General features: G+C 34.6%; 1 protein-coding gene across 1 annotated transcript in view; it reads right to left on the bottom strand.

The window, feature by feature from the left end:
• Nucleotides 1–22381, bottom strand: part of LOC118263125 (uncharacterized) — a 47140-nt gene that overhangs the window by 23554 nt on the left and 1205 nt on the right. Inside the window, exons 3-4 of the transcript XR_007707064.1 lie at nt 14223–14249; nt 14022–14150 (exon numbers count right to left, since the gene is read on the bottom strand). The gene's annotated coding sequence lies outside the window, so the exon portion shown is untranslated. The remainder of the gene's footprint in view (nt 1–14021; nt 14151–14222; nt 14250–22381) is intronic.

Below are 22381 nucleotides of genomic sequence, written 5' to 3'. Positions count from 1 at the left end.
TAAATGAGTTTATACCGAATACCTATAGTATGGTAAAGTTGCCAAGGGCCCGGTAAAGTTGCCATAGTTTACCGGTACATATAATTGCTATGTTTGCATTTTTGCAACCAGTATTTCATTGCATTATGTAAAAATGATTATAACGGACAGAAGCAAGAAGATGGGTAAACAGTGCTAGTAAATTCATGTAGGCTACATTTCTAAGTGTAAGTAGTCTACTACTCTCTGTAGTCTTTACTTTTTGTAACTAATATGATTAGTGTTCCTTGTATAATTTTGCTTTGCCTGATTACTCTGTTTTGCAGTATATTCATCATAAAAAATAAGCTGTTGTCGAATGTTTTTAAACTGTCACTGAATTGTTTACCTTTATTTTGAGTAATAAATTAGATTATATTAATCCTAAACTGAATTACTGGTTTTTATGGTAGTCTATTTACTGTTCAACACACAACATGTACTTGTATAAAAAAACGACACGAGACTAATAGAAATATCTCATATCATGATTTGAAGACAACTCTCTTTGTATGACAAGTAGATAGACAAATATTATGTTTTTACTTATAATTCAAGAACTATAATTTAACTAAGTGAAGAACGTAGGCAACAGGCATCATTTGAAGTGCAAAGAACAAAAATGTATGATTTACGAAATATCCTTCAATAATATCTTAAAAATAAGGTTGAAACAGTCAAAAACAAACAACGAAAGAATGATATGATATAAATCAAATGATATATTTATTTCTTTTTACTATCGTTAATTACAGAAGGGCGTATATAAATAAAGAACGCGCGCCCATTGAGGCGGCGTGGCGAGGCGATCGCCACAGCGCGCCTTGTCGTTACAAGCAAATGCACTTATCTTACCGGGATGTGAAAAACTGTTTTCAACTCGCTGTCGTCGGTTAGTTGCGCCAACACAATACACCCAATCCGTACCCGAAGTCAATGCCTCTAGAGGTTACGTTTGAACAGGATTTGGAGACCCAACAAAAAAAAAACTACAAATCAGAAAGGGTCTAACACAGAAACAATACGAAGTAACATTCATGTTTATTCTATTGTATTTTTTCAACGGTTGCATTATGGACATGTAACCAACCAAAATCCATTAAAAAAATCTGTATCGATAAAAATTAATGATTCGTAATTAAAGGGTAATTATGAGAGAAAAACAATATATCATTTGAGTTCAGACGCAACATCGTAAACCCGTCAGCAACTCCATGATAAAAATAAACAGAAGTCTTTGAAACATTATCGATACAAATAAATTGTCGGACCAAGAATCAATAAATTGGAAATGTAACTCGTAAAAACATATCATCGATTATTGTAAACAGCTGGCGGGCATTTATGCAAAACGAATCGTTCATTGGACCAATTCAACAGCGGTAGCGAAGATAGAAGAATTTTAATTGAAACTTACAGATTGGACCTGCGGCCTTGCACTGCTCACTAACGCGCTGGCGCGCCGTTTGCACCGCCCCAAAGACTCTCGTTTATACTCCCTTTAAATACTTGATAAGTACGAAATGATAATGCTCCGAATGTTATAATAAAGCTAATGACAAGTAAATAAAACCAAGATGATAACCAACTTTTCAGAACCAGCAGAAACTTAGCAATTTACACAAATTTCTAACTTTTGGTCGACAGGGGCCTTATTAAAACCTTGAATCTTGACGGGAACTTAATTTGGTCTGACAGTTACACCATTAATCTTATCAAAGTCTACATAACTTCCATATATTTTTGTCCCAACACTATTGCCCAGATAACATTAAATATACTCGTAAATACCTATAATTTTGAACAAGTGTAAATTCAAATACTCAAGTAGCATTGTGATGAGCCAACCTAAACGCACACATAGTTAAATCTATTCACTTAGAATTATTGTGGCACTTAACCTGTTTCGTGGCACTCGTACGTTAATCTTTCTAACGGCTGATTTACAAATAAAACCACGAACCAAGCATTCGCGATATCGGCTATCATCCCGTTTTCATCTCATTTGTTTTTCTTTGCATTTGGTTAAACAAATAGAGGCCTCGTTGGGTCGGTAGGCAGATCCTAATTAAAAACTATATTCAGCCGCTGTCGTATATTACGCAGGAGGCCCCAGGCAGTTAGTCACCACGTCTGGACACCTCCCAGTCGTTTAGCGTTCGTATTTCTTTGGGGCCAAAGATGTTCAACAGAAGGTATTGGTTCGACAGTGTGTATGTGATGATATCTTGAATACTAAATTTGTTTTGAATTTACAATGACATAATAGGTGATCTCTAAAGGATAATGAGGTTGTTGTAAAAACTTAATCAAGGACTCGATTCAAGAACAAGAACAAAAGCATTCTACGTTATCTATCTAAATCCCATCGTATACGTCATATTCCTCCTACAGAATAATTGAATTACGTAACAACGTACGAAAGCATTAAGCAACCTTAAACCATAAAACTGTACAAAGCTTGATGCCTACTTGTTAAGTCTACTTTGTAATCAGAAGCCAATTAAATAACAAATTACAAATAAAAACAAACACTCCAAGATAATAACATACAATATCGAATTGAATGTTTGATCAATTCATAATTAGAAACAATTGTAAACACAAAAACTATAAGCGAGAGAGCAAGCGTGCGCTGGAAGCAGCCAGGTTCGATTCTTGTTTATAAGACGGCCGGCCCACCTCGTCTGCACTAAAAGTTTGATCTTATCTTCAATATTTTAATAGGTTCCCGCGGCGGCACCTTCGCCAGTAATTGTATAAAGTATCTCTCAAGGAATAAATTCAATATTCCGGCGTGGGGCCGGTCGAACGGGGATCCCTCCGCTTAACCTCGTGATAAAGCTTAAATCAACACACGAAGTAATTACAATCGAGCCACACTTCATCACAGATGCGAATAGTGATTAACTATCTTCGCCTTTGGTTCCGCGGTATTCGAACGCGGCCGCCTCCCGCTGGCCAATTAGATGCGAAATTGGACGAGACCTCATTTCGGTGTATGTACGTCACACAAATTACGTTTTCCCAAAGGGTGCGTTACTTTAGCGACAGTCATACAATCTACTAATAACGTGTTGTATGGTAACAAAATTAAAAATAAAATGGACTGCTCTATAATTTAATAATATTTAACACAAAATGTAGCTGACTCAAATTTTTAGCCCCTAACCGCTAAATGAGACATCCGTCTAATATTGAAAGATACTTATGTTCAGTAAAGAACGTTTTATGGTTAATATTATATAAATTACATAAAAAATCAAATTTTGTCTTCATGGCTGTGGAAATGCGCCACCTCCGAGTCGGACTCAAATAATGGCGGAAGGGTTAACACAACGATGAAGTACCTAGGACTCGTCCTCGGTAGCCCATGGAACATTGTGGAGAATTTCCCCGAAGTTTGGCTTCTAAATTGAAACGGATGGGGGATGCGCTTGAGCGGCTCCTACCCAACCTCGGAGGAACCTCCTGCCGGAGGTTGTACGTAGGAAATGTGCGGTGGTCTATGGCCGTCTACGGCGCCCCTGTGTGGGCGCCAAACCTGATGCAGCAGTCAGCTCGGGTGCTGCTCACTTCCCGGAGGGTCATGGCTATACTGACGACCCGTGGGTACCGCACGATCTTCGGGGAGGTGGCGAACCTCTATGGACCGAATTACCACTGTAGGATTTAAAGGCGAAGGTGCGCGCATGACTTCTTTCATAAAAATTATGTCGGTCCACACTCCAAACATTTTGTATATAAAAAGTTTGAATTATAATTACTATCATATTAGGATACAAGTTTTTAGTGGTATTTACTAAATAAAGCAAACATACAAATTTACATATATATGGACTGCTAAATATATGCATTCAGTTAATAAAAGTGGTTCTTGGCATCAAAATAAATCTTTTTTGATTGTTGGCACAACATTCCTTCAAATAGAATGTAGAGTAAATAAAATATCATCAACCGTCCCTTTTAATTTTGATTAATTAAAAGTTTTGCATGGAAAGTGTAATCTTAACGCAAGGGTTGTACTTAGTAAACTTCTTTTGTATTTTATCCTATAAAGAGAAGTTTTTCAGTAAAACAACGCTCAATCTGCAACAAAATATAAAAGTTTTACAATAACGTATACGCCTCGGGCGGGGAGATCATCAAAGACGAAAATAAATCCTTTTTCTAAAGTTGTTTTCTATTCACAAGTATTTAAAAGAAAGTAATAATAAAAGGATTTATGTAATAAGTATATAAAGGGTTGAATACATTTTGATGAACTTTACCATGCCTCGAAAAACCTATTTTGCAAGAGAATTTAGAAAGTAAACTTTTGTTACCATTGTTGGTTTTGGTTTTCTTCTCCCTACAACATATGAAGCAACGTATGTACGGTTAGACGTATCTTACAAAGCGTTGTAGTATTTCAGCTTAATGCAGAAACAGTGTCTATACGTATATTCGCATTTATAACGTAATGAGCCCGTTACACAGCGCTCGAATTCGGTACTGCCGTGGGCGGGCGGCGGCGGGCTCGCACCTACTTCGCTGCAAGCGGCCTCTCCCAATTAGCCTTAAAATAATGAACATGTTTTATATTTCTACCCGAGTGCGGCGTGTACTTATCCCCGTTTGCCCCGGGAGGTCATGCGGCTGTGGCCCTCTCGCGTTGTTTTACACGGGAGTACCTTTAAGTAGGTAATATAATAAAAGGGACACATCGGTCTTGGAAATATTTGCTTTGTGTTAGGCGGTGATGATATATTTTATATTTATTTTTAATGATTCATAGTATTACTGGTACTGTCTATGAATACGTATGTATATACATACAAAAAATCATATACAGCACCACACTGACAGGACAGAGGTGCGATCCTTCTATTGTTATGAAATTAACTATCTCTCATTCACAAAACAATACGAATGGTTTGGTCTGGTTAGTTTTATGTATAACTTCATACACATGTTGATCATTTGGAAGAAGAACAAGGAAACACTATTTTATTTAAGTAGGTTTATTTTTTTTATGTATATTCCTGAATAATTTTCATATCTCTTACGATTATGAGAAGATTTGAGAGAAATTGACCTGTCCAGAACGATATAAACATTAAGTAGGTATCTGATAAAAGCAACTTATAAACTAAAATAATAGTTCTTACCACAAGCTTTTTTTTCAAAGAACTTGTAAATATTCGTCACATTTCACAGCGTAATATATTAAAAATTTGCCGCCGTGACAAATGAGATGCAGAGGCGCGCAACACATTTCAAATAAGCATTTAACCACTTCCTGCCTGTTTAGTCTACAAATAACGCGACTGCTCAAAGATTTAACTAAGCCTGAATAAATAATCAATTTAGCCAGCCCCGCGCGGCTTCTGATCGATTGCCACAATGCTGGCTGGATGATATAGTCGACGAGCCGCAGCGATAAATATCCCGAGACAAATGTTTAGAGTGTCTCCGGAGAGTTGCGGTGACACTAAATTTAAAAGCTTCAATTGTACAGAAATAACCAAAACACGGTTAAGATCTTTCGAAAACAAATCGTGTATCGGTCGCTTGACGACAATCGTGATTGACTGCGCAAGTGAACGTCTCTAATATAAACAAATTAATAGGGAGCGGGTCGGGCCCGCTGCGGTGGCGGGTGTAGGTAAATTAGAAGACACTCATTTACCGATAGGGGTTTACGAGGAAATGAAGAACAGCGTTCAAGTATTCATTGATGTATTTTCCTAATAAAAATATTAGACGCACCAGCTGTAAATTACGTCCTGAAACGTTATATATCTGAATATATTTCCTGCCTAGCTGTGATATTTTTATTGTAGATGACAGTCGTAGGGAAACATAATTCATAAGTAATCATGTTTATATCTGTTTTGTATCATAAGCCATTAACTTTTTTAACGGACTAATTAAATTATAACTAAAATAGCAAAGTGAAATGGCATGCTTTCAAGCACCGAATAAATATTTCAAAACAGTTGGAAATTCGACTTCGAACATTATCTACACCCATTAAAATGTAACATGTGTTAATCACATCCTCTTAGGACCGTCTTATCAAAACGGGAGCAATTTTAAGAATGACTACGCCTATAAATAACAGAATCCTTACATTAATTATGAGCTTAATTATGTAGAATCCCTTTGATTTACAAGCCGCTCATTGCCGCCGCAAACGAATTGTAGTGGCTTAGCGGAGTACCTCGGGCTTTGCCTACCGCCTCTTGGTAATAATTATTTTTGTCAAAAGATAACTCTACTGTGTGTGTACAAATTGAGATGAAAGTGAACCGAGACAAACTGACATTTAAGTTGATGCTTGATATTAAACTAACTATTCTTAAAATAGTCAACTTTAGAATTGTAAGTATAGACAATGATATTATTCTACATAGTAATTTTGATTTCATTATTTATAGATTATGATTATTATGAAAGCAGGACAGTGACGGTAAAATATCAACATCCCTACACTTTTCAACGTCGATCTTCAACCCGCGTGCAGAGCATGGATACTTTGTTATAATCGGTTATGTAGAGGAAGCCCGTAATCCAGGAGTGAATTGTCACAGGCTATTGATGTTATATTGCTATTGATGTCTATAATGGCACTAGTAAAGGAAATCATTTGAAAGTGGTGTAACAGATAATAATATTATAGTGTTTTAAATGATATCTGGAATAAAATAATTGAAGCTGAGGGTGCGGTAAGGTCGGTTGTTCGCGGATCGCCGAAAGCGCTGCTGCGGGCGCGTAGCGTGTATGCCCAGGGCACCCGCCTCTGACATGCCCCTCCTAGGGTTATCAGCAAGTATTTGCAAATTCAGAATTGAATCTTGTTAAAATATAATGAACTCTATTTTGTCATTTATACCACCGATCTTAAGATTGTCAGATTTAAGTTGTTATTTTTTACTTCATCTAAAAACTCTATTACAGTCAGTTTTTGCGATTCAGAAAACATTTAACTGCGTTTATGGTTTCAATGGCGTCCAGTATGAATGATTTTTTAATTTAGGATTGTAAAAATATAACATGTACCTGTTTATTGTTTGTATCTGACGTTCTTGATGTTGTAGTGCTGGTCAGTGCCAAAAGAAGTAAACAAAATAATTATTTCTAACATTTTATTCGCGCTAATTTCAGTTACAATAGGACACATGAACGATCGCGCATTGGTGTCGTGTCGGGCACAGGATAAAACGTGTCTTTACTCTCATCATCGTATGATCTCAAGCCACGCAAAAATAAAGCAACCTATCGAATAAGACATACAAATTCAATGAAGTACACGCGTACAAGACATACAGCTGAATTAAGAACATTTTCTTATTAAGAAGTCGGTTAAAATATGAATTGTAATTTTTCTACTTATTTGTATAATTAGACATTACTAACTAAAACTAACGATAATAAACTAGTTAAGATGCCCGAGTATTCGTTTGAATAAACGAAATAGCGAAACCAATATTGTCGGCTCATCTATCACAGAATTTCTACAAACAAAGATCATGGCATATTCAAACTGCCGGGACAATCGAATAATTGTCCTCGATCGCATACAAGGTGCGATCGCAACCGGACAGTCGGCAGGCTCTATTTCTGCCTAGTGTTTAGAAACAATAGCTCTGCGCTGCAATTAGTTTATCCGATAGATGGTGGTCGAACGAGTCGTAAATCTACGCTCTTGCCACCAGTGGGCTCTCTACGTGGTTGTGGCGCCGTATGTAGATTCCGCTCGGTTAATTAATGTGCCACGGTAAAGTGCGAGGTCTCTCCCTCACATCCCGGAGCCGGGTTTCATAAATTGCGCGCCCTTCTCCAACACTTTGGTTAAACAGCTATATTTAGTAAAATCTGAATCAACTTTAAAATAAATAAATATCTAAATCATAAGTTTTACGGTACAGCTACATAATATTGTTTTTCAATAAAAGTATGTTTGTTGTTTCGGAAGCGAAGAAATTTTTAACGTGTGCAAAGTAGCACCATTTTTCGTAGGAACCACAGACTACTGAAGTACAAGCTTACATGAACCCCTGCACAGTGTTAACACAATTTAAGTTGACTACATGTGACCACACTATTATGGATCTTGAAGTCGTGAGTTTAATGAATATTTTCTTCTAAAACCTTCCGCAAATACAATAATGTTTAACTCTTTATTACAGTAGCTACATTCACCCGCTACTCGGCTTCTATAGATTGTTGATGTGTGTTGATGTAAAATTTCCGACTTAAAAAAATCGATTCGAACCAATAGTTCCGAAAATTTGCGAGTTCAAATAAACAGGAGTTATTATGCGCGTATAATATTGTGTAGCTGACCATTGAACTTTTTGAGCCATGATAACGATATTTTTTTGTTTTATTTGTAACTAGCTTCTATCAGCGGCATCGCCCGCGGCCCTTTCGGATAAAAAGTGTCCTATGTGTTACCCCTGTTCCAAATTTAAAATCACCCAGATCACTTCAGTCATTTTAAAGTGATAGAGTAAATATTATACACACAAACGTTCGCCTCCCAGTTACAGTGTAAGGTAGTACCCCTACATTCGACAAACATATTATTTGCTTTTGGTATAGTAATCGTATGTAGGGATCGAACCGCACAATTGAACAAACGAACCATACTCTTTAATCACTTTATCTAGTAAATAAAACTCCCATCTTAAATCTGTGGCGCAATTTTAAGATCTAAACATACAGATGGCGGAAAGCGATATTGTTGTGATAGTGAAGTATAGATATTATTATTTGTATACATTTATTTTCGAATAATTTTAGTTTATATATAATAAAAATTAATGTTGTTTTATTTATAGTCTTAATCAGACGTAACATTATTGGAGAGATACCGAAGATCACCTTCTAACACCACTCTGAGCGACGTATGGTGGGTGCGCGTTGTGAGGCGAAGCCCACCACCCTCATTATCCCTTTCATGCTGAATTTCAATTAGCATGCTTTCGTGTTTTGCAATAACAAACCGAGTTCCGTTTGGAGAACACAACGTGGAATATATATATATTAAGCTACAACAAGCATCCAAGTTTGGATGTGGTTGCAGAAAACCAATCTCACGAATGTATAATACATGTCGGAAGGGTCATAATTGCAAAAGAAAAGATCGCGTGCTTCAACAGTTCATTCAACAAACAGGGAAGGGGTTTCAGTTGTCTATTCAATATTGCATCGTGCGAACAACTACTTAGAAAATTGTCATTCGATTAGTGATTGCAATTATTATTATAAAGTATTGTGAATCTATATATTAATACGTGATGCAAAAACTTTCGTCACTGAGACCTGTGAGACTGATTTGGCATTTAATTTTAAAGTAGTCAATATTATATTTTTGTATTATAACTTTCGTGAAACATACTAAATTCAGTATAATATCAGCATACTCACGTAACAAGTTGACAAAGAACTCGATGTTCGCCGCGTTTTGTTTCGCGTATCGCTGCTCATGAGTATGGCCTGAAACTCGTCGAGTTCCTCGTCAAGCAGTTACGTAAACCGATAAACATAATAATGTTGCAATATTTATGGAACATTATTGAAAAACATATTTTATTTTATTTAAAAAAAGACACCTTATCAACTTATTCACTAGATTTAACACATTACTAGAATTTTCACCAATTTGCTGTGAATTTGTCACTTATAGGTGTATACAACAATTTAAATGTCAACATTTTAAATGTATAAAAATACATACGTAGGTAACGAGAGTGCAAGAGTTTAGTCTTGATTGATATAATATTTTATAGTATTCTATCAACACTATACGGCGCCAGAATCAAATTACTAATGCAGCACAAATGCTGAGCTGTCTCCTTTCAAATTTGATTGCGCCCAACATCACACGCCCATGAACTCTATAATGAAACAGCCGAATAAAAACAAAACTACGGGCATATATGATTAGGTCGATACATGAGTAAGGTAGAACCACTAAACAAACAACCATTACAATATCGCTGCGTCACTCTGTTGGAAATCACTTATTGTGGGAGTGACTTGCACTCCCGCGCAAGTGCTTTATGCAGCATGCTTAGGTTTTGTTCGTACAATACCAGCTAGTACTTTATCTCCTTCTTGCTACTATAAATAACTTATAACAGTTATGTTATAAGGAAGAGTCTTATCTACATATTATATAGTAACTAGGTATAATGGTAACAAGAGTAAAACAAACATGAATAACTTTTATCATAAACTAGCTACTCCAGCGCCTGTTAAAAATACCCCCTTCTCGACGTTTTGTGTTATTAAGGAAAACAAAACATGTCCAATTTCTGTTCTCTATCAATAGTCTCGAAACGATTGTCTGTCAATCTGTCAGTCACTCAGCAACATAATTTTTGTATATTTTTCTTTATACTAAATCGTAATTTGGCCACTAACTTCATATAATATTAAGATCGATTTTTTTATGAATTTAAAATCACAATAAGGAGTGTAACTGGTTGAAACTGCCACAGACTTTTAACTCAAAAGTGAATGTGACCCACTCACCGCGTTTTAAGTTTTCCTCCATCCAAGCAAAAATAAAACACAGCTCTTAAAACTCCGTAGGTAGGTACCTACTCTAGTTGATCAATGAAGATAAGCTACAAGCGAGAGATTTATTCCTTGTTGTAGTAACGTAATAAAAGTATCTAACCTAAAGAAATATTATGAATGGACGGGGCTGATATTATTTCACTAACTAAAAACCGGCAACGCATGTGTGACTCTCAAATGTTATTAGATGTCCGTAGGTACTTAGCGCTGATTGCTTAACATTAAGCGAGGTGAAAAAAACAGCACAGCATTTATATCAATATAACTACATACTTTAAAGAAAATCGTCATATTCGATCCGTCACATTTTTCATACTACATTTCGAACTGCAGATACCATAATCATAAAGAGGTAAATATTATAAACTGGAAGATGTCTTGCTTATATAACAGATACGAAACGTTCTTATCGGCGTGTCATGTTCAACACGCATAGCTAAACAATGGCGCGCGCATTCGACGGACGGACGGGTCAAATGAGGCGCGGCGTCAAATCTCGGGTTGCACCGACTTGGCGCCGGGCGACACATTTGAGAAGTTAGCTCACCCATTGAAAACGAGTAAAAAACAATAAACGAAATTTGTGACCGTCTTGCTTCACTTCACAAAGTAACAAGCGACCATAGTAAATAAATCTGTCAAGGAATCGATTTTAACAACATATTACGAATTACCCACCATTATAATATACCAAAAAAATGAACAAATACATAAATATTGGTAGTACTGCAAGTTAAGAAATCTAAGTATAATAATGTAGAATCTATACCTTCCTTCCTTTTTTAAATACAAATAATTGAGGTTTACTAAAGAACAAGAATAAATTATTTAAGAGTTTAATTAATTCGTTCATGTGCAACGCATAGATTTAAACGTACATAAATCATTTAGAAGCCACTGTCTTAATTAGACTGAGAGATGTCAGCAAAGTCGATGCCTTGCACCGGAATAAATCAGGACTTAAATTGCTTTCCACAACGACACTCCCACCGTCGAGTTGGCGTTAATAGCGCGTGCAACCGAAATCGTAGACGAATATTTGGAAGTATTTTTTACAATGAAATATAATACTCGAGGTCTGCGAACAGGCGCCACAAAAAACGCGGTTGTAATTACACTCCAGTTTAACGCACCAATTAGAACATGCCAAACCATAAAACTATTAATTTTATTGAAGAAACATCTTAAATGATATTTAACAAACACAATAAAAACTGTAAGTAGACTTTTAAATTAAAGAGACGATATAAAACTTTTCTTATATTACCCTATATAAATGTAATTAACAATACCATTATTGGTCGTATCAATATAACTGTTGGTATAGCAACCAAATCAAAATGATTTGGATTTAATTACTTGGATCAGTGACTCCGCCCTTGTTGACTCGAACAGTCGTAAATCAAGAATACTAATAATACGGAGCTCTCGAGTTTTTTATTAGCTAAACAAACCTTTTATCAACACAATTACACAATCATTAGTAAAAATGTAGATATTAGAGAACTAAATAAAATTGGCTTTCATTTTCAAAAATGCTGGAAAAGCATCTACAGACATACATTATTTACTTTTTCTATGCATGGCGTATGCCTATGTTTACCTGTACATATTATTGTTTATAAAATCTTAATAAATAAATAAATAAAATGTATATAATTTGGCAGAATACTAATTAAATAATACTTATAATGATATGGGTTTATAAGTCAATGAGCCAGACAACCTTATACAAAAAATGAAAAAGCTTTATGTTAACAATGTTATCCAAATGTGTAATATGAGAAAGGGACCTTTTTTTCTTTCAAGCAAAGTTTTGTCTAATCAAGTTTGAGAAAGTGCAATTTTTATCATTAAATACAAACTTTGTTTTCGATAGAAAATAGTTTTATAGTGACTAGTGAACAGAGATATTTGTACATAAAACAACACATTTATCAAATAGTAATAAGGATAAAAACAAACATCAGAAACATTTTTTGGTGTGTTCTAATATTTCTTAAAGAGATAAAATGAATTCAACATTAACAAAGTGCTAACAGGAGTCATGGAGTGTTAAAAAAGCTTATAAAATCAGCTAATATATTTCAACTAATCACCATGAGGCATTAAAATATAAATTTTAAAGATAAGTTCTTTTAGATAGGAAGCGACGATGACATATTTAAATTTCTCATTTCAAAGAGAAACAAGCGAGGTCTACAATAAAAAATATCATAAGAACCCACACACAGAGAAATTTCCACAAATCTATAATTCCATCAGCAAGTCAAGCAAATACGAAAATAAGCATCAAAGTGTTTTTTTAGAGGAAAGACGACAAATGTCAACCAGCAAGGCAACAGTAGCAAACACGTGTTACATATTGTCTGACAATATTTACTGTTGCTTTATTAGCTCGGGAAGCGGATAGAAGAAAATGAAAATAACTGTCATTCTACATTCTAAACCACTGGTTAAAGTAACAGAGTAAACTCAAGAAAAATTGATTGAAAACAAATTCAAGGATATCAAAATTACTGAAAAGGAGATTATAGCAAAACAAAGATTAAAATAAATCTTTGTTAATTTCCTTAATTCGTGTTTCAACTATTCACATACCAAAGAAAGGATACCAATAAAATTTAAATCCAATTGCGTCGACCCTTGATTTACAACGGATCAATAAAAGAGAAGGCTATCATTACTTTTTTACTGCGTATTCAATAAAAGTAATGTAGATACTCGGTAATCAATACAAAGACAATGCTCTTTAGAGTGAAATATACCTAAACTAAATTTGTATTTTTTTGTATTTAAAAGGTTGGCATTTAATGTTTAAGTTTATTATTGCATATTATATGTATATAGATTAGAAAAATACACATAACATATATTAAAAATAAGAACACAATCTACTTTGGTTAAAATGGCTAATTAGCCAGGTACTTGGTAAATCAAGTCCATCAACGTATTCATCAACAAAAATTGCAGAATGCTCTTCAGAATTAGCGATCTTTCACTTAACTTTATATGACGTCTATATATCAAGAGCGAGAATTGAAACAGTATTTAAACACAATAGTTGTATAGAAAAAAGTCGGGGCTGAGAGATGGCTCATAAAATAAAACAAGGGACTACGTCCGGAGATATGTCAAGATAGCATGCGGCGGGGGGGCGCGAGCCGGCGCCGGCCGTGCACCCTGAGACCCAATTAGAAGCACACCTTTTGGACATGTGCTCTCACTTGGCGCTTACTAACTCCGAAAAACTCAAGAATATGGGACAACAACATCCGTAACCGTTTATCAACTTTTTTTAACGGAAATTATCTCATGTTCTGGGAAAACAGAGTACGGCAAATTCTAAAATGGCGAAATTTTGTTAACAACAGATTACATGCCTCTTTTCTTCTATTAGATAATATTATGGTTTATGACACACTAACCTTGGTCTTAACAAGTTTCGCATTTTCCTTGCACATCTTTGCCAGGGCATGATAGTCACCTCTTGCAGCACATAAAATCCATTGCTTTTGCTTGGAGTCTAATGGGTCAGCCTCGCTCTTTTGATCTAACTGCAATAAAAGTCTTAATTTATTTGCTTCGTTTAATGGGTAATAATTCATTGCCATCTTGTTTGTACTTACAGAAACTCTATCTTCCTCGTCCAAACCCTGCAAAAAAAAAGTCAATGAGTCATCATCATAGTTCAAGATTTCAATAAACATTTTAAGTATAGACTTGTTCATTCATGGTAACCGATTTATTAAAAGATGTTCATCAACGTACTTAACGTCTGAAAACAAAAGATTAGGAATATAAATAAAGATGATATTTACATACATAATAAATATCTTAACGACACATATAAATTAATCGGAACCTAATATTTCAAAATTAATAAATGAGTACTTATATTGTGAAAATAATATTTTGAATTAATGGTCAATAAATTCGAATTCTCCCGTCTTCAGGCCTGCGCTGCTATTCAAGAAAGATGATTTAGGTTACAAGTTATTTGAATGGGTCAATATAATTAAAAACTCTAGGTGTTGTATAATACAGTTCATTTTCGTGTAATATACGGTTAAAGTTACAATGTTTGCGACTGGTGCACTGGGCGTGCGCTGCGCAGCATGACCACTTTACCACCTGTCGTTACATATTTATGTCTACACTATTGGCCTCACTGTTAGGGACTTTGATATTGACAAGATAACATCCTTAATGTGATGTGTTTGATTTAATAATAAGATTAAGTTTGTATGTTGCCTGTTTAAATTCTGTGGAAACAACAATTAAAATAAACGCCCAGATTACTTTTTAAGTGTTTTTGAAGAGAGCAAAATTCTGTGGCGTTACGTTCGGCAATGTTCGAAATATATACGTTCTGGTCGGAAATAAGTACCTATTTTTATTAATTTCATAGAAACGCTAACCCGTGAAAAAATGTATGAAATGTTATTTTTATAAATACAGCGTTACAAATTCATTTTCTTATATTGAAATACATAATTGCAATGTGTAACAGCATAGCTGCTAACTTCATTGACATTATCTTTATAGTTCTAAAATTATTTCCATTTCATGAACTAAACGCACTCCGACCAGGCCGTTCATTGATCAAAGGACACAATTGACACAACACGCGTTGGCCTGATGGAAACTGTAAATAACGGTTTCACCGAAAATGTTCTACATAATACCAAACAAGAAGTGTTTGCCGTCAGCACACTGACCAACATTTCGTGCGAATATGTTAATGATCATTAACTATTCCGATTTTACACTATCATATACTTACCATTGTAAAAAGATGCTTATTTTTTAAATGTCGTCCCTAATCAATTTGGTAGGTAAATAAGACTGAGTGAATGAGTGGTGGACTACTTTTGTATGATTTTGAATAGGAATACATTTTAGGGAAGAATGCGCGGTAATTATTAGCGTTTAGCTTTAACTTTTATAAATAAACTGCATTTTTGTTTCCATGACAAAAATAAAATTGATATTAATGTATGAAAGGGTAGGCTCGCCAGTTAGTCGCCGAAGGGCTCCAGGCGTGCGTGCCTCTCTCTTCGCCGTAGGACGCCATAGGCATCACGTTGTTCGCGCTGGCTCGCATTATGGTGGCGACGACGGCACCACATTACGATCGATATACGTCACAATCTCCTAGCCTTTAATTTTGTTCTTAATAAATGACACAATGTCCGTATTATATGGGTGTTATTATTAAAAACATATCTCAATTCTGCAAATAAATTGACTGCACAGTTTGGTATATTTGCAGTTCAAATACGTTTGAAAATTATACAACAAAACGATCGAGTATAAGGCAAAGTATTAAAAATAATTAAATAAACAATGTATGTAGCGTAACAATGTATGTAACAATATATGACTAATGAAATAAATTTAGACAAACATTAGCAATAACCCAAGCAATTCAGTCAGTGATAATATGTACTAGTATCCACAGCAAATTAAGTTAAAATACACAAGGATAGCGATTTATCTGCGTATTTTATCCATAGGTTAAAAAAATATTTTGGAGCCTAAGATCAGGTAAGACAGGTGACGATAAGTAAAATTTAGTGCACCTCTATTTGACTTATGTATTTATAATGCACTGACAAAACAGATGCAATTGATCACTTTGTTGGTTTAGTTTTGAACGACACACATTACGTCCAGCTTTCGCAATATAGTTCTTGTCATGGCCGCTTGATTGTTTCATGCCACAGAGCGTGTATTATGCGTTGTCTTACTTTTATCATTGAATAGCTGACAGCTAATTCATCCGTTCCTATTTTCCATCACTTCGACAAGGCTCGTTAAATGCGGCATCCGCGTTGTTGATGGCTGCGAGTGATTCTCAGACCCGAATAGCACAGAAAGAACAATGAAATCGGTCATATTTTCCTTCCAACTCGCAACGGACCGTACCATGTTATCTTTTTCATCGTGCATAATAACTATGCGTTTATTCAAAACGATGATGATGTATACTTAAACTGAAGCCTATTTAGCTGCCTTTAGCATTAAGAATTTGTATCTGTAAGTGTATATCTGTTGCATGGTGGAAAGTACATGTGTGACCACGGACTAAAGTGATGTAGTTAGAACAAATTAAGTGGACCCACCACACCGTCAGAGTCACGGGTGGCGGATTGTAATTCGGCATGGCCACATATTTTTATTTGATGGCTCGACGTATAGCCTCTATATCGCCTGCTGATAAGCGAAGATGCGGTCTACGATGGAGCACGTCTGCCCATAAAGCAACTCATTCACTCTTGCCTTGAAGACACAGGTTTGATTTACTCTTCAGGAAACACACTCTAGCAAAGAATTCCGCTCCTTAGCACTTGACACAAGGATGCTTAAAGCGAAGCGCTTCGTGTGAGTGGGTAGGATATCTACCATGAAGCAATGGCGTACCGCCGATTGTCTTGTAATACGAAGGTGGAAAGGACTAGGAATTAAGTTGTGCAATGAGGCACGTAACAGAAAGGCCTTTGTTCAATAATTGTTTAAAACGAAGTACACAGCTGATACTATTAAAAAATAATAATAATTTTATCAGTATATTTTATGTAAAATCAATCTTTGTATTTCGTATTTGATACTTGCGGTCCACACAGATTCCACCTCAGTGTATATTTATACCTATTCTAGTGATTTTTTGCTTAAGAACCTTCTCTTGATAATAACAAACAATTAAAAAATAATTATCAAATTTTGACGCACTGTTTTCAAATGTTGCTCCGAAAGTTACGTAACTATTGTGATACATTTTTATTTGTATACTTACATAATTATAAATTAAAATGCTGTATACATATTTACCTAAAATATATACCTCCTTAACCAGCTACAAATGACTTCTTTCATCTAAATACGTTTTACCGTTTATTATCGTAGTTCAAGATTATTCCAGACGACTAGATAGACTTCACTCAAAATAAGGCAATGGGACAATAAAACGTTTACGGGGCACTTAGCCCTTAAAAACCAATTGGATTCTGCGTTTAGCACGTACTAAGAAGTCTTACAGGGATCACAAAATTAAACTAGCCACTTCGTTTTAAATTTAAGCATTTACACGAACGTGTTTGTTAGTTGTGTTAAGGAGAAAATGATCAGACGTAGCAAGATGCTAAAAGTACCACATACACGCTATATGTAGTCCTATATGTTAGATACCAACTACTACTTCATTATACTGAATGGTAATATCAAACACAAGCAAAACCTAACCAAAATCGTGGTTATTACTAAACACGAATGACCTTTTTTTCCATCTTTAATGGCGCACGTGCGCTTTGTAGTCACACGACTGTAATTGACAATCGATCGCAAGTCACGAGGTACGAAGTAGTATTTAATACGGTATAAGTTATGAATAATGATAACATCGACTAAAAAGCCACTGTCACGTTATAAATACAAAATGTTATCTCGTCTGGATGCATAGCTGTCGTTCTTATATTCATAAGCAGACATTTTCCTTGGCCGACGTTAATACACAGAAGAAAATTTAATTAGATAGGTATCAAACCTTTTTCAGGCATTTAAAACAGATGGGTATTCGTAAAATACATACATGAAAAATATAACAAAGAAACAATTCAACTCTTACTCGTACGTTAGTTTGTGAAATTATATAGGTAAAGTAGAATCCAAACGCCAGAAATTGCTTTTCGATATAATGATGTATATCAACTAAATATTATAAGTTTTTATAACATGTCAAACGTGGAGAGCTTTCATAAAATTTGGTAAATTAATATTTGAAAGTGAATATTCAAACTGGTGAGCGGAAATGTATGTATACATCGTTGATCTATTTCAGTGTTGATTTATGCGCCGGGATCTCACTCAGACGGGTGGCAACGTGGCATATTAGTGAGAAACGGTTTGTTCATTTATTATTTATTAGCTTCCGCGGCGGCGTTAAGTGAATTCCAAAACCTGTGATTATCTCGTTTGGATGCATAGCTGTCTAAGTGACATACTAATTGCTAAAGCGGACATCTTCCATAAACACGCTTGATTTATCGATAGAAACGCATTTTGAAAATGCAGATGATGTCAATCCTACTAATATTATTTATAAATGTGAAAGTTTGTGAGGGAGTATGTTTGTTATACTTTTGAATTTGGATGAATTTTGATAAACCTACTAGAATGAGATACTCGTAGATTGTATTTTGGAATAATACATGGGACATTGACGAAATTTAATCCCAGTTATGCGGGTGAAACCTTTGGTTGCAACTTAAATTCAAGTAACACATATGTACATAAACAAACGCATGTATCTATTCAAGTAAAACATTTCTAAATAATAAAAAACACTGTAATGTAAAATAGCAGTATTTTTATTACTTATGTCATCTAAGTACCTTATATTTCAATGTTTGTGCCTGATTACTAATAAAATTTGGATAACAATCATATCTGACATCATTCTGACCACTAAAGGTCCATGACGAAGGTTTTACAATTCAATTAGTTGCACCAGGTGTCGACAGGCAGGAAACTTTTACCCTTACCGCAAAGGACCAATTTTACATTGAAAATCCTTTTATTGAGTTTGGTAATTATATTCATAGTGGTTACTTGAATCACCAAATGATTGTATTTCTATAAAATATGTGCAGTGGCACATATTTTATAGAAATACAATCATTTGTTTGAAATACAGTCATTGTTATTTGTTTGATAAAACACTTTTTATCAAACAAATAACAACTTATAAAGTTATTTGAAATGTAATGTGAAAGATTAAGCGCAAAATTCTGCCAAACTGCCAACGAATCTCACATGGCGTCACTGAGAAGCAAACACGGCGAATTTCTGCCAACTCGCATCGTATCAAAATAAAAATATAAATAAAAAGACTTAGTAAGCAAAACACAACATGTCCGACAACTCAATGAGACCATCAGTGAACGATAAACACGTCTCCAACAATATCCAATCTATACTAATATTATAAAGCTGAAGAGTTTGTTTGTTTGAACGCGCTAATCTCCGGAACTAGTGGTCCGATTTGAATAATTATTATTGTGTTGGGCAGTGCATGTATCGAGGAACACTATAAAATATCACGCTATGACCGATAGAAGCCAAGCAGAGCGGGTGAAACCGCGCGGAAGTAGCTAGTATATTATAATGGTATACATCGTAATTACAGAGAAAAACAACGACTGCGAAAAAAAATCAAAATAATTCAGATCGCCTCCTAAATTGCATTAATGTGTTTAATAATCAGTACAAAGAAGTTAATTTAAATAACTAACTTATTCCCGAAATTCTCGCGCTTCGTTTTAAGTATACTATATCGAATTCTTGAGGGTCAAAATATTTGTTAATGATTGTCAGGCGACCAACAGGTGCCGCGCTCTTGGTATCCCAGATGCAACCCTTAATACTTTATAATTATTTACACGTTTAAAATAAAAAATAGTTAAGTAGATATACGTATATAAGTAAACACACAATCATGGTTGTTTAATACAAAAATATTCACTAACGGCATTTTATCATTTCAATTACACCATTTGCAATAATAAGGATAATTATGCTTTGGAAAATTATTGTAAATAAGCTACTCCCGCGCGGTTACACCCGCCGCGGCTCGTCTCTTATTGATCACAGTGTGATGTTTGATAACCTTCGTTAAAATACTTCTTCTATAAATGGACTAACTATCCAACACAAAAATAATGATGAAGCAGAACCTGCGCCTATTCTTAAATCGAGTAACCAAGTTTTTAGCATTGAGACCGAAAGGATGCATTCTTATGATGATGCCCTAGGAACCGGAGTGCCAAGCAGGAACGTATCCCTTCGGTCCGGTGTATACCGGAGTACACAATACATCATAACGTTGTAATGCTAGCTGGCGAGCACTTAAGAAAAAACTTACAAAAAAAATTCTAGACTTAAGATAACCATCTTGATGTTTTCTTCAAAAAACCATGAAATATTTTTAAGTGCTCAAACAGACAATCGTTGTGTTATTTAACAGATAATGAAATATTACTTCAGTATGATTTTGCCGAAAACTATTTATAATAATCAATGAGTAAGTAACACTATGTTGTAGGTATTTCATTGCAACAACCAAAGATAACTAGGACAAGAAATTGTCGTAGTCGGACGAATAATGCGACAAAATGTGAAAAAAAGGCATGTATAACTGTACGAATTTTACATATTTAGATTAATCGTTTCTCAAACAAATATATTTGTGATGGAAGTATCAAAACTAGGGACTATAGAGTACATAACTACACTTGATCATAATTATTCAATTAAAATTATTGTCATTAATAGATTTTATTACTTATAGTGAAATTCATTTTCACACAACCTCATACTTGCTTACTTGCACGAGCGAGCCTGCACACACGAGACGGTAAAGACTACATACACCTTATTTTATACGATTGTAATTGGGCGAACACGGCTTCAAGGGAAACTGATATTTATTTATGCCTTCAGGAAGGGATAAAATAAAATTCTAATGATAAAAAATGTTAATTTTAATGAACTTCAATTTAATATAAACATATATTTACTGAACAAAACGTTATTGTATTTCCCTGGACTTACACTACGACTTCCTGTCGTGAGGGAGTCAGCTTTTAGTTTCCATAGAAATAAAGATTAATAATGTGGAATGATAATGATAATGCAGAGAGAAATAAAATTAAATTAAATACGCGCTCATGCGTGTGTGTGTGTGTGTAACGTTTGCACATATACTACTATACTGTATGTACATATACTATACCTTGCCAAACACCTAGTATATCCCAAATTCAGTCATTGTTTCTGATTAAATCATCACCAAGTAATAATAAGCTATGACCACTTTATTCTGATCTCGGTTTATATCATCTTTCCGCAGATTTAACTGTCAACTTGTACTGGTTATAAGAACAAAATTACATTGTGGTGCTAAGTCATGGTATGACAATTTTAGAAAATCTTATAGAATTGGGGATTTTGATTTTTAAATATATCTAATTTTATATCTGTATTCTTCACCTCTTACAATAGTAACAAAAATAAGTCAGTTATTTAGTTACATTCCCGGCAAAACGAAATTGTCATATTCTTGAGGCTGTTGTTGCGACCTATTACTTCTACTACAGTCTATATTATTTTTCATAAATTCTTTAATCAATGCTAGGTTTTTTGGGCATTGCCCTAATAGATATTTTTTAACCTCTACAAAAAAACAACACAAGACACACATCTTTAACAATAAATTCCTGAGAAAATTAGTTATATACGAGTAGCACTTACTCAAACATGAATAATTCACATGATATTGTGACGAAATCATGCATATGTGAATAATGCATAACTGTACAAAAAAATTAAAATGCTATTTTAACAAAGCATAAAAGATATAGATAAGATAACTGTAACCTTCTAAAAATGCAATCTTAAAACAGAAAGTATGATTCAGACTTTTAGAATTTGTACAATAAAATGCACATTTAAACATATAACAAACACTACACTAAATAACTGAACATATCAAAACCAGATTTGTTTTTCGAATATCATTTTCCTTCCCATCTTGAAGCTTGCCACCATATTCACTACTAACACTACCACCAAACTCAGTTTCAGGTCTGGGTGTCATGTGCATATGAACTTGTAAGTTTTTAAATGCACCCACGACACAGGAGAAAATCCTAATGTGGGACATTTTTTTTTAAAAAAGATGATAATTTTGTAATATAATTAGATAGTAAGACTTCTTTGTTTGTTTTGT

Source organism: Spodoptera frugiperda, chromosome 25, assembly GCF_023101765.2.
Source record: "Spodoptera frugiperda isolate SF20-4 chromosome 25, AGI-APGP_CSIRO_Sfru_2.0, whole genome shotgun sequence".
Lineage (NCBI taxonomy): Eukaryota > Metazoa > Arthropoda > Insecta > Lepidoptera > Noctuidae > Spodoptera > Spodoptera frugiperda.
Note: the sequence above shows the minus strand (reverse complement) of the source record. Positions and strands in the feature narration are given on the sequence as shown.